Consider the following 13,359-nt stretch of genomic DNA (forward strand, 5'->3'; position numbering starts at 1 on the left):
AAACGTGGTACCAAGCACGTTCCGTAAACTTCTGAATCACGGGAAAATATTTCTCCTACCTTTTTTGAGGTTGCGCTAAATTTCTTTAATCGAGTTATTTGTGTATGGATTTTTAACCGTCTTCAAAAAAGGACGATGTCCTCAATTCGACTGTATTTTTATATGTGTTACCTTATAATTTTTTACTGGATAGACCGATTTTGATTATTCTTTTTTCACATGTGGTCCCATTTAAAGTTAATCGAGGTGTGACTGAAGTGTTTTTTGAGTTACCTCTAAATATTCGTCTAATAAGTCGCCGTAATTAGTCGTTTTTTCTTTTGTTTGCGAACAAACACTATTGTAAATTTTTATTTTTGTATTAATTTTCGTTATAGTATATAAAATAAATAATAATAATTATTATAAAACATTAAAAGATGTACAATCAAAAGTAGTACAATTGAGAGGAAAGTGTAAAAAGGCGGTCTTATCGCTAAAAGAGCGATTTCTTCCAGACAACCTATGGGTATTTGCATTTGCATTGTATTTGCATTTTTCGTAGTATCATCAATAATATTCTAAACCAGCACCTACAGATTTATGCACAAACCCACACAAATACACCTTCATCTTACATACACACACCTACACTAATACACCTCCATCTTACATGCACACACCTACACGAACACACATTCACATCTTCATGTCATGCACTCACCTCTAACTGCAGTGGATAAGACGGAACATAGCCGTTTACTTTTTTTTTTACTTCTTATTATTATATTTTTTAACTATAGTGTCTAGTTATGCATTTTATAATGATTAATTTTCTTTCATATCAGTGTGATCCTATTTTGGCCATCTTTATACATTATATTGTAACGTACTATTGTATTATAACGCTGTTGGATTGCCTAATAAAACAAAACAAAAATAAAAATATGTACCTATATATGGGTCGTCAAGGCATAGAAAATGTTCGCGTTGAGTCGTAGAGGTGGGATTTTTATATTAAATATAATATTAAATTGTTCGATTTGGGTTGTGTAATGTGATTTTGAGCAATTCATTGTCATTACACATGTATACTTGTACAAACTAGTAATAAAGCGTAGATAAGTTTAATATAAGCCCCTATGAGGGTGACATATTCAGTGTATGAATAAACCTTCTATAAATAAATAAAGATAAAAAAGGCATAAGAAAGCAATTAGGAAGTGTACAAATAATTGTTATGTAAAGTAGAATAAATAACAATAGTATATAAAATAACACATATATTCATACATAACTATATAATACACATTTTATATATACATATATATTTTTAAATTTTTCATCTTTAGAGCATAAACAATTAGAATTGTGCCATTGAAATTGGCAAACAATATCATTTAAAGATCAAGGAACGTATTGAGCCGATATTATTTTCTATTATTTAAATGATTATTGAAATACGAACTACTCTCTACTACTGGATGTTTGTCCGTACGTGGTCCACGTTAAGCTGTCGGTACCGGTTGTTATTAAATACCTGGTAGCGATTTTTACCTAAAGTAGGGAATATATCCGCCAACCCACAGCGGATGAGCGTGATGGATTAAGCTGCAAACCTTCTCCTACGTGGATAAAGAGGCCTATACTCAGCAGAGGCACGTTACTCAGTGAATCGTAATATAGACAATAGGGCTGTTAGTTTACTACAATAAAAGGCATTACTGTCAATATACGGAAACCTGCATGTGACGCCTAATAAATTTGCTGTTTCAGTAATAATACTTATACTAATTAAGACGACCACTCTGGTGTAATGATGCGTGTGCCGTGTTGGCGGTGCCTAAACACCGATGGTAGCGAGTTTGATTCGCGCTTGAAGTGGATATTTGTGTTAAATATTTATATCCGGTCTGGTCATTAGTCCTGGTGGCTCTCCCCACCGTGCCTCGGAGAGCACACTAAGCTGTCACCCAGTTGTTATCATGTATGTCTGATAGCGATCGTTACTCATTGTAGGGAATATATCTGCCAACCTGCATTGGAGCAGCGTTGTGGATTACGCTCTGATCCTTCTCCTACATGGGGATAAAAGCCTATCCCCAGCAGTAAGATTTGAGAATTAAGAATGCGAATGGTTCAAAATTTTGTACAAAAGGTCAACTTTGTACCACTACTTTTTTTTGTAAATCGATTTTTTTTAAAGTTTCAGTTGACAAACATTATCTGGATAACAAACACAAAAAAAGAATTATCAATTTGCAGCAGTCGTTTGAAAGTAATGTTCAGCGATCCATTTTTATTTGTATAGATAACCAAAACTGCTGACGATTTTTACATAGATAAAAACTTGTCATAATCTGAAATTTCTACCAGGTCTTCACTTACGTATAAAAAGTTTTTATTACCACATTAGATTCGTTACACGTAACAATTAACCTTTTATCTGTGTAGCCCTTGTTAGAACTGTCCTAAGAACTATTGTGATAACAGATCATTAATAAAGAACTAAAAGGTTAAGTTGGTTTTCGGAGATACTATATTATCTTAAGCCCTAATGTTGATGCCCTACTTTTAGACAAACAAGGTTATATAGAACAACTAGCTGACCTGGCGAACTTCGTATCACCTTATTTTTTTCTGAAATATAATAATAACATAATATATCAAAATAAAATATAGCCTATCTTTTAAGTTGGATCAAACTGCACACGGTGTGCAAATTTGACTAAAATCGGTTAAGTAGTTTAGGAGTCCATTGAGGACAAACATTGTGACACGAGATTTATATATATTAAGATTGTTGGTAATCAAGGAATGTCTTTTATCAAGAATTTCGTGAAAACACGGGAAAACTCACTTGATAGGATTGATCAAAGGACTTTGGTTGGTAAAAGTACTTGTAAGGACAAAGAGATTAATCAATTGTATTAGTGTAATTCATTGAATTTATTCTTTAAATAAGAAGTTAGCACAGCTGTTGCGGTTAATCAGATCAAAACAAGTGCGAGAACTTCTACACAATAGGCCTGCACTGTGTCTTAGATATAAGAAACGTAACTGGCTATGAGAGAAACAGAGAAAGAAAATGTGTGCTCGCACCTCTCTCTTTTGCTTCGTGCGCCTTACCCGTATAACACTTTTCGTAACGCGCTGGTCATGCATTCACCAGCTGACTCCCTAAGTCAAGTTTTCGTAAAGAATTTTTACTTCAAAAAAGTAGGTCACAAGTAAGAAAATTATGTTAGGAGGTGAATGTATAAAGTAAAAGACGATAGGTAGAAGAAGAAAAAGGAGAAGTGGGATGTCTCAGTTGTATATGACAACGCGCTAGCACAACGGTCAAAGCCTTGGCTTACAGCCGTTGCGCTGGCGGTTACCGCAAATGGTAAGCATTTGTATAGGCCATACCATAGGTTTGTGCTTGTATATTGTTGTTTCAGTAATACAAGATAAAGAAAATATTTAAGTATATATTAGTTACCTCAAAGAGTACTTATTAGATTCGATTACATTTAAATGAGACCTATACGATACTATTGTATGTCATAACAACTTTCGATTAACAACAAAAAAAAACGTGTGTGCTGAAGTAAAATTTACGAAATGTAACTCTCTCTTTCTCTTTCTGTCTTCGCTAACGTATATCTCCCTCTTAACTTCCGTTCGCCTCACCCGATCACACTTTTCGTAACGCTCTTCGAGGTTTCACTTCAAAAAGATTCGTAGAAATTGGTTCCCAGTAAAAAGTTCTGCAACCTACTTTTTGTAGTCAATTAAAAGAGGAGTTGAAGAGAGCCTCTTAGGTACTAATATTAGGACGTTTGAGATATTTCTAAGTTGTTATAACACTACAATACTAGCTTTTGTATTAAAATTCATTGAATATTTTAAAGTTTCCCCTAACATGCATTATCAACCTTATCTGTTTAAGTAAAGGACGAAGCTGGGAAGCCGCTGTAAAGCTTGTATGAAGTGTAAAACTTATTTTTTATTTAACTACAGAACTTTTCGCGCAAAAGCTAGTTTCATTTACATGGAGATTGTGATTTTTAGAATAGAATAGAATTTTTTTTTGATTTTTGTGAAAGAAATTGTTTTAAAATTGTCCTTACAATAGTGAAAAAATCTAAAGAATATTTATAAAATATATTCTTATTGGATTCGAAGCTTTATAATTTATAAAGCTTCGAATCTTGTAACTTAATCTATAAATCTTATAAGTCTAAGTAATAATAAAAGTATGTCAAGCTTAGGTCATATAATCAGACTTTTTTTTTCTTTATACAACTAGGTCGGCAAACAAGCGTACGGCTCACCTGATGGTAAGCGATTACCGTAGCTTATAGACGTGTGCAACACCAGAAAGCACGCGCGTTGCCGACTACCCTCAAATCCCCCCCAGGAGCTCTGTTCACCTCGAGTCACCGACAGGTACACAACACTACTTAAAAATAGTATTATTTAGCTGTGATCTTCTGTAAAGTCGAGGTACTTATTTTTTTTTTGTTATTATTATTATTATTTTTTCTTGCTTGTTTCTTTTTCTTTTATGTTACATGTATTGTTTTTGGTTGTATAATAAATATATTTGTATTGTATTGTACTTCTCCAGTCGGGCTGCTCCCGATTTTGAGTGGGATATTTTCTGCCCTACCTTAATTAAAAGTTTACTTGATTGTTTCTTTCAATAAGTATCATACTACTGTTCTTCTGCAGTTTGTGCAGTAGCAAAAACATAATTGTATTTGCTCGCAAACGAAAAAAAACCGACTTCAATTACATCGACGAGTAATACAACGTAGATCGACGAAAAAATAGTCAAGTAACTACGCGTTATCAAATATTACTCAAAAAGTGGTTATTAGGTCTCGATAAAATTTAAATGTGATCACATGACAAACATCAGCTTTCGATTAAATTAAAAATTATCAAAATCGGTACACCCAGTAAAAAGTTATGCGGATTTTCGAGAGTTTCCCTCGATTTCTCTGAGATCCCATCATAAAATCCTAGTTTCCTTATCATAGTACCAAACTAGAGATATTTCCTTTCCAACAAAAAAAGAATTATCAAAATCGGTACAGCCAGTAAAAAGTTATGTGGTATATATTTTTTTTTTATTAGGCTATCCAACAGCGTTATGATACAATAGTATGTTACAATATAATGTATAAAAATGGCCAAAATAGGGTCACACTGATATAAACCTATACTTAAAAAAGTAATAAGTAAAAAAAGTAAACGGCTATGTTCCGTCTTATCCGCTGCAATTAGAGGTGAGTGCATGACATGAAGATGTGAATGTGTGTTCGTGTAGGTGTGTGCATGTAAGATGGGGGTGTATTAGTGTAGGGTATACAACGTAGGTCGACGAAAAAAGCGTCAAGTAAAAACGCATTATTAGATATAACTCGAAAAATAGTTGTCAGATCTCAAATAAATTTAAATGGGACCAAATGACATCACCTTTCGAACGGCGACATCACCTTTCGATTAAATTTTTTTTTTGTCGAAATCGGTCCACCCTGTCAAAAGTTCTGAAGCAACATACATAAAAACAATAAAGTCGAATTGAGAACCTCCTCCTTTTTTGGAAGTCGGTTAAAAAGCCACAACAAAACGCAAGAGATCTATTTCCATACGAAGTATGTATATGTATGTATTTTTTTAAAGGTTTGGGTTTATGTCGTTGTCAGTTTCCTCACATTACATCGGAGGGTACTTTTAGGCGTATAAAAAGTATGTTTTAACTAAGAGCGAAGTTGTTAAACACTTTAAAAACCCCATTCAATTTGTATGCTTTTTTTGGCGAATGAGCTAATAAACGGTTGAAGTAGTGATAAGATCTTTGCTATATCCACCGACTCTGTATTAAAGAATATAAAAAAACAATGTTCACATAGTGATTTATACAATATATTTCCAAAACAACAGATAGAAATAGAATTAATAAATCTTAAAACATAAATTATAAATAAAGAAGAATTTAAAATAAAAATTCTTGACATTAATCAAAAAATATTTTTATAAACAAAATAAAAACAAGAAATGAGGTTTCATTAATATTTCCATATAAAAAATTTATATATGTGGATACGCCACACTATAAAATAAAATTGTAATTATTTAGATTTAAATCATTTTATTTTATGCAATAATAAATGCTCATAAATACTTTCATAAACACTATCACACACACACACACATTCACACAAAAATACACAGTAATTCTAAATATTAATTAATATTCCAAATAATGTGAAAGTAATCGAAACATCAGCCAAATTAGTTTATTTATACAGCTGAAACTGTAATCCTATGAAACGAACTAATTCGGCTGTTAGTTAATAACTTAGTTTGACTAAATTTTAAAGTCAGCGTTGGTTTGGATATGGGTTAATTAAATATCGGTACTTTTAGTAACTAACTCAGCGTTTTGATTATAGTTATATGTTTTCGGCGAAACTTTAAATCTTATGATTACGTTGGTGTAACTATATAATTGTTTTATAGGCATATTGTATTAAATTAATTTTCGTAAATTTCTAAAAGAGATAACTCCTCGTCTTATTGTCTCCACTGGTGACAAGAGAGTTGTTGCATTTTTGCCCAGAAAATTGGAATAGCGATTCAACGGTGGAAATGTTACCAGGATTCTTGGCACCATTCCACGTGAACATGATTTACACCGTTACTATTATAAATATTTAGTTCATAAGTTATGAATTTTAAATATATTAAAAATATAATATTGTAAAATTTCGAAATAAAAAAGGTTAGGTGGTTTCAAGATTTTGGTATTTTTGGCTTTGTATTTCGACAAATTTCACTGAGTTTTATCTCGGGGATGAGAGATTAAAACGTGCATCGAACTTTCGGGCTTTAAATATTGACCTGGGTGAAATACCACGGATGAAATTCGGCTCAAAATCTAGCAGCCTGAAAGGGAAAGTACTTAAATCTTACAGAAGATAACAGCCAAATTAAATTGCTTTCAAAAACTCTTCTACTTGAACTATCGCTCAAAGTGTCGAGGTTGGGAGGAAGTCGGTATACTAATACAATCAAACATTACAAAATCGTGATTGAAATACTTAAAACATAGACATTACGTTGACTTTCTTTAAAAATGACGAATAAGTGAGTACTTATGCTAAATACAGTTAAAAATATTATGTATTTTTAATTTTTTTGGTTCCCATTTGAAAAAAGATGAGTGAATGAGTAATACAAAATGTAAAAAAAATCAAGAAGATTGTACACTAATTTCAAAATTGTATTTGTTATCCATACGTCGATATAAACTAATTACTTAGCAAGCAACGGTGCAAGAGAAAATGCAAAAAGCAATTCTCATTTTTTACTACGAAACAAGAGAACAAATAAGAAACTACCCGCAAAGCGCGTCCGAGCCGACGTGAAACACGCTACCGGTTCAGATCCCGCCCGAGGTCCATAGTCCCGACAAAAAACCGGATTTAAAGTGGACGCAGTAAAACAAGATAGATTTCCCGGGAGCGCAATTAAACGGGACTGAGAGAGGGACGGCCGCCGGGACTAGTCGTTGTGGCGCGCCCTAATCTCTTTTAGGGCGTTCCGATTTCAGTTCAATTGCTTTTTACTTACTTAAGATTACTTACGCTTTTAATTTCTCATTACTATTCAAATAAATTAATATTTTAAAAATATTATTAATTATCTATCTTTCGAAATGCTATTATTTTCAAGGAACTTATTATCACTGAATCGCACTAATTAATTAGTGCTGATTATCAAAAATATATAACTTGATATATCAAAAATATTATATGAAAATAAATAGTTGATATTTTTGTTTTTGTTAATTCAAGGGTACATATTAAAATGTGCATATTTTTGATTTTGCAAGTATTTAGAATATGTATCACAATTACTAAAAATTATTGTCTTAATAATAATTATTATTATACTCTTTGTTGTACATCATTAAAAGAACAACAAAATAAATATTAACATAAAATGAATGATGAGACGTACAAAGACGGTCTTATCGCTGAAAGAGCAATCTCTTCCAGACAACCTTTGGGTATAGGACACGAAATAGAAACTGCAGTTAGGAAGTAAACAAATAACTGGTGTGCGAATTAGAATATTTTAATAAAGTACATATAGATATTATATAATAATAAACATACACAATACTTACATATATAAATACCTACATCATACAAAGACGATATAGGCGATCATGACGTATTTAGTAACAAATAGTGTAGTTTAAGATATGATTATGATTATTATCTTATAATATGTAAAATTTAGTAAAGACCCGAATATTTTTCATGTTTTAACAGTAGAGGTAGCCAGACCTCCTGGAGAGGCTTGTGGATAGGGACGACAACGCGCTGACAATGCAGTGTTCGTCCATAAACTTTTTTTAATAAGTAAACGCCTTATACTTTTCTCCTCTTTTGGGGATCCAGAAACACACACATCACACACAAAGTCCGAGACCACAACAAACATCTATATGGCCAATACAAATGTTTATCATGTGCTGGAACCCGCAACTGCTAGCGCAACAGACTGTGCTGTGACCGCTCCGACAACACATTGACGTCGTAGTATATTTTTTTTAAAGTAATTCAAACACTTAGCTGTGTGGCTACGATAATAAAGAATATAGCTACCCCCTCTCTTCCCGTGGGTGTCGTAAGAGGCGACTAAGGAATGACGCAGTTCCACTACTACCTTGGAACTTATAAAGCCGACCGATGGTGGGATAACCCTCCAACTGCTGGCTTTGAAATACACAGGCTGAAGACGGGAGGCAGCGTCTTTGGTGGGACAAAGCCAGACCAGCGTGGTGACTATGAGCATCATACATTAGTGTGAACGCCACTTTTTGGTGCGAACTTGTGGAGGCCTATGTCCTAAAGTGGACTGCGATAGGCTGAAGTGAGTGAGTGAATACAAACACACATTTAAGAAGATAGATTTTTATTGTTTTAGATGGAATAAAGGATTCATCCCTTAGATCCTTATCTGTCAGTATCTGGACTAAAGTTGCAGACGCTAAGTCTTACGCAGTAGAAAGTTCATATACTCAACTAAGCTCACTATATAATGATAATCTCAACTAGTTTAATGTCATCCCTTATTCAAATATTCGGTATCAGGATTAGGGGATTAGGAGTTCCATCGGTAACTTTGTAAAGCACATTGAAACACCCTTAGTTAAACAAGAAAATAATTGTGTTTGCTCGAACATGAAAAAAAACAGACTTCATTTATAATAGAACTTCGATTCAGCCTGTAATATCCCAATACTGTACCATAGGCCTCGTTCCCCATGTAGTAGGATCAGAACTTGATCCACCACGCTGCTCCAATGCGGGTTGGTGAATGTATTCTCTACTGTGAGCTATGAGTAACGATCGCTATCAGGTGTACATGATAACAATTAGGACCGACAGCTTAGCGTGCTCTTCGAGGCACGGTGGGGAGCCCCCCATGGACTAACAACCAGAACGGAAGCAATTTGTTTCTAATTCACATAGCTATATAACCCATATATAGAAATATTGAAAAAGCCGTATAATAAAGAATTTAATTGTCCTACAAAATTTTTTCATACAAAAACAAAAAATATACCTCGACAAATTTTCCCATTCAGTTAATATAGTAGGTAAAAAAGAAAAAAGGCTTATGTGAATCCGGTAATTCCGTACGTGATCTCACGACGGTCCAAGGAAACCAATTATAGGCCAGGATTTATTCTTTGCTTACGATTTCACGCCTGTTCGCTGTATAATATGAGAATTACCTCTTTACCGAGATGTAGAGAAACCAAAAAGGGTTATTTTTTACATATTTTTATACATTACATAATATATAAAAATACATAAAAAAAGTAACAGTCATACTGACGATATTTAAAAACGTGACAGTAGTTTTTGACAGTTCTTCACAACAGATCTACATACATATTCATATGCTTTATTGGTTTTGTATGATTTTATTTGTTGTGAAGATGTCTACCCCTTCATATAGAACTTTTACCGAAATTATATATTGTATCATGGAGGAGGTTGGCTGATTATCCTTAACACAGATTATACTTATAATCCATATAGGATCATCATCATCATCATCATTCCAACCTATTACAGTCCACTGCTGGACATAGGCCTCCACAAGTTCGCACCAAAATGCGTGAACTTGTGTGTGTTGCCTATAGTCACCACGCTGGGCAGGCGGGTTGGTGACCGCAGGGCTGGCTTTGTCGCACCGAAGACGCTGCTGCCCGTCTTCCATATAGGATGATCAGTCTGAATTCAATTTTTTTTTTGTGTAATTAAACCCTTTGCATATTTTTTTTTTATAATTGATACCATTTGTTAAAATGTTTATTTTAAATAAAGCTTATTATTATTATTATGAAATAAATATTATGTAGTTTAATGAAATAGTATCATTTTTTTTATAATGACCCTTTCTTACAGATTATAACTAACTTTCCAAAAATTTCTGGCTACCTTACTCATCACAAAAACGCAACTCTACTTCAGAACGGTATTATTTAGCTGCGACCTCTGTAAGGCTCACCAGTCAGGTCACAGATTTTAAGCAGGATATTTCCTGGAGTTGGTTCGTGTGCAGGATATTTCCTGGAGTTGGTTGGTGTGCAGGATATTTCCTGGAGTTGGTTGATGTGCGTGTTTCCTATGAAAAAACACAAATGTCTGAGTGAAGCAAGTCTTATGGTGATTTTTTCTGTTACTTGAATATTATTACTTCATATGAAGTAACACTTAAGAAAATCTCAAGTAACTATTACGGAATTTGGATTGAATCTACAGCCCTATGTTATTTTGGTCAAGGTTCTGCTAATATACGATTGGGTAATCCACACGTCCGATATTATGTAAACACAATTGTACGAAATATCTTTGCGAACTGCGTTCCGTTGAGTAATTAAGACGTTGCTTGATTCACTGTAGATTTTTGACAATGATGATATGATGACAATTTTGTAATGATATCAATATTAAAGATTTAGTACCGCTATGATGATATTATTTATATATGCTAATTTTAATCATTAAAAACAAATAGAGTTTTAATTTGTATAAGAACGATTCAAAAACGTTTTTGAAGCCTTAATAGTCGGCAACGCGCTTGCAATGTTTCTGATGTTGCAGTCGTCTATAAACTACGGTAATAGCTTACCATCAGTTTAACCGTACGCTTGTTTGCCGACCTAGTTACATAATTATATTAAAAAAATCAAGTATTTCACAATAGGAATTTCTATACAAAACGCTGATTCCAAAATAATTCTTTCCTGATGACGTAAGAGGTCCTAGTTAGTAAGCAAGTCACGTCCTGAAATAGTTATATTTCAAACAGCGTCCTTAAACCAGTTTCATATTGAACCAAATTAAATTTATGAACGTATAAATAGCTTAATACGCTTCTAATTCCCCTTTGCTGTTAACGAGACCACTAATATAATTATTGGTTAGGTAACAATGATACGCGTCGGAACATAGAATTAATCAGTGGCGCTTATTTAGTAACAATAGTTATGGTAAAATTTAATCTTATTACCTATAATCTAGTTAAACAATGGAACGTGCTTTGATGTCTTCCTGAGCTTAACTTTGCCAGGCTTTGGTGAGACTGTAAGGATTAAAGCTGCTTCGCTGATTTATGATTTTTTTACTTAACACTTTAAAAAGCACTACACAGAAACATCCACAGAAAACGACATACATTAAAACATACAACGTACATTACACAGAAATAAAAAACAATTTTACAGTTTTATTGTACACGCTCTTTATTCATTTACATTACTAATTAATTTTAGATACCGTCATTAAAGTATCTTTAGTACGTTCGTCCAATATAGCTATCGTTTACTCAAAATCAAACCTCGTCAATATTGATGCGAGTCGGATGCTTATGCTAGGTATATAATACCTGTATTACAGGTCATCAGTCTCGCACCACCCCGGACCACGGCATACTGATCGCACTGTGTCAAAAAGGTAATATCTATGCAAGGCTTCTCAAAAAAAAATAGATGATTCAGTATCTTCTCTAAATTGACAAATTATTATTAAGGTGGGGAACGGCAAGATACTCATATTCTGCTCAAAATCTAGAGCAACCCATCTGAGGAAGTACCACAACCTTGCAGAAGATCACAGCTAAATAATACTGCTTTCAAGCAGTGTGGTGTTCCTGCATGAGTAAGGTGGCCAGAGCTCTTGAGAAAGTCAGGGGTAGAGTCAGCAATACGCTTGCGACGCTTCTGATGTTACAGGCTAAGGATAATCACTTATAGGCTACGGTAACCACTAACCATCATGATGATGAACATTGTTTGCCGACCTAGTTATATATAAAAATGGTTTACGCATATTTGACAAATATATCTTTTAATCATGGTGCATGACCTTGAGGGCCTTTCAATGATGTGTCAGATGACATGACATACAGTCGGCTCCGATTTATTCTTCTTCACTTTATATTTATATCCTTAATTTTTTCACACTTAAAATTATTGAATTAGAAACCTCTTTACGCAAGCTTGCCTTGGGGAGTAAGCTGGTGGATGTGTGACGAGAGCGTTACGAAAAGTGTGAATGGAAGTCGAGAGGGAGATATAAGTTAGATGGAACTAAAGAAGTTTTACTTCAGTCGTGTGGTCTAAAGCACCCACGTTTTTTATATTGCACCAACGCGAGACCTATCTTGAAATAAGGAGTTCTTATGACTATTTCTATCAACTAGAATCCGAAATCAGATATTTTAAGAAACTACATACGTATCACGATATAAAGATAGTAAAATCAAAAAATGACAAATATTTAAAATTCAAAAAATATTTTTACGATCGTAACCATGGCAAAACTCTCGCAAACAACTATCGATATATTGAGACAGATTGCTTTAAAATACGCTTTATCCCTTGTAGCCAAACTAATACTTTGGTCGAAACAGCGTCTCCCGCTAACTCGTTAAGCTTCTTTGAGATTTCTTTAAAGAGAGATCAGCGTCTTGCGCTTAAGTTTATGTAAATTTAGTAGCGTTCAACTTCAACTTCAAAAGTTAAATGTCACAGCAAACACGCTCACAAACGTTGTCTTTTACTGACAGCGCATTGCGAATTTGGCAACGTAATAGGTTTTTAGGAGTTGCTCATTTAGCATTCGGAATCATTTTTTTATCAGAAAATATATTATTATACAATTTATATTTATAATTGTGCCGTGTGGTGGCCGAGTAGAATTTCACCACCCCCTTTCTTCCCGTGGGGGTCGTAAAAGGCGACCGAGGGATAAACCTGCCTCAAAATCATCAGGGTCCTGGAGAAGGTAAACTTCA

This window comes from Melitaea cinxia, chromosome 22, assembly GCF_905220565.1.
Source record: "Melitaea cinxia chromosome 22, ilMelCinx1.1, whole genome shotgun sequence".
Classification (NCBI taxonomy): domain Eukaryota; kingdom Metazoa; phylum Arthropoda; class Insecta; order Lepidoptera; family Nymphalidae; genus Melitaea; species Melitaea cinxia.